This window comes from Haemaphysalis longicornis, unplaced genomic scaffold (assembly GCF_048455015.1).
Source record: "Haemaphysalis longicornis isolate Haplotype H1 unplaced genomic scaffold, Haemaphysalis longicornis Haplotype H1 scaffold_14, whole genome shotgun sequence".
NCBI lineage: Eukaryota > Metazoa > Arthropoda > Arachnida > Ixodida > Ixodidae > Haemaphysalis > Haemaphysalis longicornis.
The window spans coordinates 38,286,959-38,292,562 of record NW_027526245.1 but is presented as its reverse complement, the minus strand read 5'-3'; the positions used below and the strand labels follow the sequence as shown (position 1 = coordinate 38,292,562).

Below are 5,604 nucleotides of genomic sequence, written 5' to 3'. Positions count from 1 at the left end.
AGACCCGCGGAAGACGCGAGGGAGCAAGACGTTGTGGAGCACAACGCATGCGACTGTGGTTGCGGAGCGGTGAAAGCTCGTCCTCTCTGCGTGGCGGGAGCCTAACCGATTCTGCAGGCATTTTCAATAAAGTTGTTCTCTCTCTCTCTCTCTCTCTCTCTCTCTCTCTCTCTCTCTCTCTCTCTCTCTCTCTCTCTCTCTCGCAAATATCGAGCGCACATATATTTTGAATTAAAATACACTGCCTATTACCACTTCTGTATTAATGTACTGCCTCAAATATGAGACTGATGTTTTTTTTGCTGAGTAATGTTGACAAGGGTGAAGTATGGTAGTCGAACATCGTTATAACGAACACTGATATAGCGAAATATCGGATATAGCGAACTAAAAAGTTTATTTTATCAGGCTTCTTTTAAATGACACCCATTATTTTTATAACGAAACCGTCGAAACCGAAACCTCGAAAGCCGCGCGATATCGGCTATAACGAAGAAATATTTGGTTCCCGCGAGACACAAAACTCCACCGCGAGCATAGTAAAAGCAAAATTTTAAAAAAAACGGTGAGACAAACCAACCATTTTTTTGGTATCTTCAAAAACTGCAGAAGTAGAAAAGGCGATTTGTTGCGTGGACACCGTGAACACCTTCAGTCCGCTAAGACTGTGAAAAGCAACCAGGCGAAAGCCACATCCTCCTTCAAATAAATAAGAACACAGGCTTGTTTTGCCGAACGAACTTTCTTCCGTTGTACTTTTACTTTGTCACGCTCCAGTATGTTTAGTTTGAATTGCCACAAGGAGACAGATAAGGGTTACCTTGTTTGTAGGTTCGAAGCCTAGAACAACGCGTTTTTTATCTAGGATTGTTGCACTGTAAAAAAAATTTGGTCAAAAGGACGGAAAAGTTCTGGCAGCTCTATTTCCAAGCCTTTGGCCGTCAAATTGATGAGTGGTCGTCAATACCAAATGACGGCGTTTTTGGTCATTTTGACGGCCTACTTGTCATCCTGAAATACAAATTAGTCGTCAAAATGACGTGCTGGCTTCATTTTGACGACTCACTTGTCAACCTGATATACAAGAAAGTTGTCAAAAAGACTTTCACTGTCATTTTGACGACCACCTGTCAACCTGATATACAAGAAGTTGTCAAAAGGACAGCCCCAGTCTTTTCATTATACATTTGGTCGTCATTTTGACGTTTTTGTTGTCATCCTATACTACTAAGGAGTCGTCATAATGACGGCCTCAGATGTTATTTGGGCTGTTGTACACTTCTGTCAATATAAAATAGTATTAGGCTGTCAAAATTGATCAGGCATCAGTTTTTTTCTTCTTATCATTAAATACAAAATTGGGGAATGAATTGTAAGAGTGCCACGTACAGGGGACACTATCAAATAAAAGATGCTACAAAAGCTGGCATCTGTGTTCGTATATTTATTCCTCGAGAATGGTACAATGGATGCATAAATTGAATGGTACAGTGGGTACATGGATGGAACATAGATTTAAAAAACGTCAAACTTCCAGACTGCTGCTTGTTTACCAGGAGCCATGGGTGCATTACCTGAGAAAAAAATGAAAGAGAGAACAATATTCATTTTAGTCATTGCTTAAAATCGTTCAGCAGCGACGTTTCGCTGCTCTGCGACATGCATGCGTGGTAAGCATACTGTTTTGATTTAACCTACTGGTCATACCTATATACTGGTCATAATTAAAGGCTCAACATACCTATGTTAAAGCGCTTTAAGAAGGCTCAGCAACCTCGGTGCTATGCCACTGGTCAGCCCCTTGCCTCGTCCTTTGGATGGGTTGATCTGCCCGAAGTACCTGGAAAGGAATTGAAAAGAGATAAGATAAATCTATAGGTCACGAACTGACTACTACATATTTAGGATTTATGATGGCATATGCGATATAATTTATAAAATGAAATTATTTCTGTAAAGCACATGTGGTCAAGTGTCAGGGACTAATTTGGAAAATAATCAGTAAGAAATATCGGAAGCTTTGTACATGCAGTCTACCACTACAGTGTACCTCACAGCCCAGGTTTAGCTTCGGTGCATAAAGCAAACAAAACTTTAAATTTGAAAAAAATATTAAGAAAACCTGTGCATGTACATTTCACACTGAACAGTACCTCACCTCAATGCTAGGAAAGAATAGGTTACTTATCATGATGCCTAGAATAGATATCTGTACCAAGTACAGTACAGTGAAGATAATTCAAACTCGGACAATTCACACTTTCGGTTAATTCTCACAAATTTCAAAATTTTGGTTGCCCGCTATTTGCAATAAATTTTAAAGTCGTTTAATTCAAACAGCTTCATTACGTAAATTCGGTTAATTCGCACTCTTCGCTTGTACTTGGCAGAAAATATCGGTTGCATTTGCTGCTTCTAGCTGCAAATTTGCATCCTCATATCACTAATAGCCACAAATAACTTCTGATTATTGAAACCTCTGATAATGTAAACAGATTCATCGGGGTCCCTTTGAGTTTGAATTATCATGAGTTTACTGTATTGTGGTACCAAGGGAGGCGAAGTTGTCCGTCGCGAGACAGACGAGATATTTTCATGAATGCTATCTTAAGGAAACTTGTTGCTGACACTTAAATTGCAAACTGTATCAGAAATACTATCACTTCAAGTTCATTTACCTTTGAAAGAACTCCATGGTGAGAGGGCAGCCAGACGGGTACGAAATATTGAAAACGAAGAAGGCTCCAAGTAGTATTCCCGTTGCCTTCTCCATGCTAGCAGTGGCCATGCATTCATGTCCATCGACTGCAAGCACGACCTGACGAATGTCTCCCAAGCTCGAACCTGCATAGACAGAATATTATGTCACATTCGCAACATCGTGTTTGAAGAGGCTATGCAAAGGTTTTGTTTGAGCTATGATATCGTTATGGTAAGCCCACTGCCATTCAGTAAGATGCATCCGAAGCACCTCAAATTGTTATTATGCCAAAACTGGCCTGAGCTGCGACGTTATCGACATTTGAATCCATAAAAATGCCTTTCAAGAGGTATTATATTCCATTAAATATAAAGCAAGATTTAAAAAAAAATCCTTCAGCAATGTCGATTCTGCCGACAGAAATCGCAAGCCAAATTATGCCAGCACTTTCCTCTCCTTTGCTTATAAAGCCATATAATTTTTTCTTGAAAATGAGTGCTTTGTGTAAATTTATAAATGACAAATACCCACCTATGACAGCAAGATGTGGTGTTGCCGGCAGTCCCCGAAGTGTGCCTTGACCTGCGTGCTGAAAATTTACAAGCCCACAGGTTAATAAACTCTGTACAAGACACAGAAAGGGTTGAAGCATTAAATAAACGCCATGCCACGACTAATCAACTATCAGTGGTTTCTAATTTAGCTACCATTACATTTACAGCTGTTATAGCGCACTACCAAATTCATAAAAAGTCTAATACCGAAAAAGAGAAAAGCTCGCGTCGCTCTTTCCCTATTTCCCACGGCGTCCGTGTCGTTGCGAGTTTCAGGGGCACAGCGTGTATGTAACGTCATTGTCAGCCAGTCGGATTTCGTGAGTCTGTTCCAGTCCTTGGCAGTAACAGTGACAGTACCGAATTACTGCTATCTCGTTACTTCTTTTCCATGACTCGAAACTGTAGCTAGTTACTTTTCAAAAAGAGGAACTTGCAACTGTAACCCTGTTGCTTTTTGTGATGTAAGTGTAACAGAAAACACCGAAACAGTTATTTTCTTTTTACCAAGAATCATCCAAATAACAGCCGCACTCGTTAAAGACCGGCGTATAGACCGCGCTTTCACTTTTTGGGACTTTTTCTCCCCATATCCTCCTCGCCGTTCCTCAACACGGCTTCCTTCGCAGTTTAGGACCGTAGGTAGCTAAGAGGACTATCTTAAGGGCAGATACCACTCTGACATCTATGGTTGCTTAAGACCGAGATCGAAGGTCGGTATGTAAAATGATTTTAAAGTTTTTCTTCCGTCTTGAGTCGAGCGGAAACAAGAAAGTGAAGAAAATGGCAATTAGGCGTCCCCCTACGAGGAAGCTGGCCTACTAGTGTAGAGAAAGACCTCCGGAGAGGGCCCACCGAGAGCGGGGCAGCCATATTGACACGTCGAAAGAAGCCGGCGCCCACGGCGGTTGGGGCCAGAAACAGTTGTCTTCGTTATCCCTGCCGGCTCACTCTCTTCCCATGGTTGAAAAACATCTGGAGTATTGTCTAGGCGCCCGTGCGAGCTGTCCCACGCGGCGGCACAGTATATGGACAGCATTAGGGTTGTATGCCGAGCCTCTGTAGCTGGCGGCATTGTTGCTTCGCGGCGATCAAGGTCAAACACTCATTGCCGGCTTGAGAAAAGCTAGCTGATTTCGTGAAAGCGAGAATGAATTCCCCAACACCAACGGTGCATCACAAAAACGCGGATGCAACAAAATCAGGCATCCACAACGATTTTTGGTGCTGGGCTTGAGTTTGTCCCGTTTTAGATTCCCTTTGTCTAGATATTCACCACGTGTAATTTTGACTATCTTCTTGCCTTCGTGCGCTTACAGGAAGTAAACTTTATCATTTGGTTTGGGCTTTATTACTTGGTTTTTACATTAACGGAAAACTAATTACGATACTTTTTTTACAGAAACTGTATCTCTGAGAAGTTACTTTTTCAAATTCTGTAACTCTGCAGACACTGCCGTATACGCTTCACGAGTTAAACCCTCCTGAGCAAATCAATGTAGCGGATTAACCGGTGTACGCGAAGGCGCCCGTGCTCACGGCGGGTGCGCATTCCCGCACAGACAAAATGAATCGATATGCGCCTGATGCGGATAGGTGAATCCCACTAAAATATCCGGCCCTGCGCCTGCACAAAACGTGTGCTTGCTTATACGTTGGCGCCGAAATACGTTCCGCTCACTCGTACGCTTTCGCTCACTCGTACGGCCGGTGCGCTTTCAGCGGAAGCCGATGCACGCTTTACTTCGTGCACGTTTATTCACACGTTAGCAATATCTTGTCCCATTGAAAGGCGAAAAGAAGCATTGAACGCGATCCTCTTGCTTTTTGTTCGAAGCCAATAAAGAGCGCTAGCAAGGGTACCTCCATCAGCTACAGCTCAAGCGGGCCGAGAGACCTAGGCCTAAGGCGCTGCTCGCCCATGTGCTTCGCACGCGGTGAGCGCACAAACGAGCTCTAAAGAACACGCCTCCCACACCTTTTATGGCACAAAAGCAAGGGAACAGTACTCACCTTCTTCAGGTGCCATTGCCTCCTGGCTTAGAATGTTGTCACTTGTGGCACACCAGGCAAAAAATGGTGCGACGACACGCAGAATCGCAGGACAAACAACGCAGTACCGAGGGAGGAAGACGAAGGCGGCGGAAGATGGCCCGGTAAAAAAAAAAAAAGTCTTCCCGGAGGGTCCTGCACGACTGCGGGAGCCAATTGGAGCGCTTTACGCCCAGAAGCAGTTTGTTTGTTTTGCTGCAGTCCCGTAGTTTTCCCCCTCTCCTCTTTATTGACGGGAGAAAGGACGTCTTTTCCCTTGGACGGCGGCAGCTCGTCAAAATTAACAGAGAGATGGCC

General features: G+C 43.4%; 1 long non-coding RNA gene across 2 annotated transcripts; it reads right to left on the bottom strand.

Annotated features, from left to right (window-relative positions):
- Positions 1–1,272: 1,272 nt before the first annotated feature.
- Positions 1,273–5,344, bottom strand: LOC144165049 (uncharacterized). Of its 2 annotated transcripts, XR_013321324.1 has the most exons (5): positions 5,269–5,344; positions 3,233–3,290; positions 2,679–2,844; positions 1,742–1,840; positions 1,273–1,574 (listed from the first exon to the last, which is right to left on the bottom strand). It is a non-coding gene; the product is annotated as an uncharacterized LOC144165049 (long non-coding RNA). The 2 variants fall into 2 exon arrangements; XR_013321323.1 differs by lacking the exon at positions 5,269–5,344 and having other exon boundaries at positions 3,233–3,797.
- Positions 5,345–5,604: the final 260 nt, after the last annotated feature.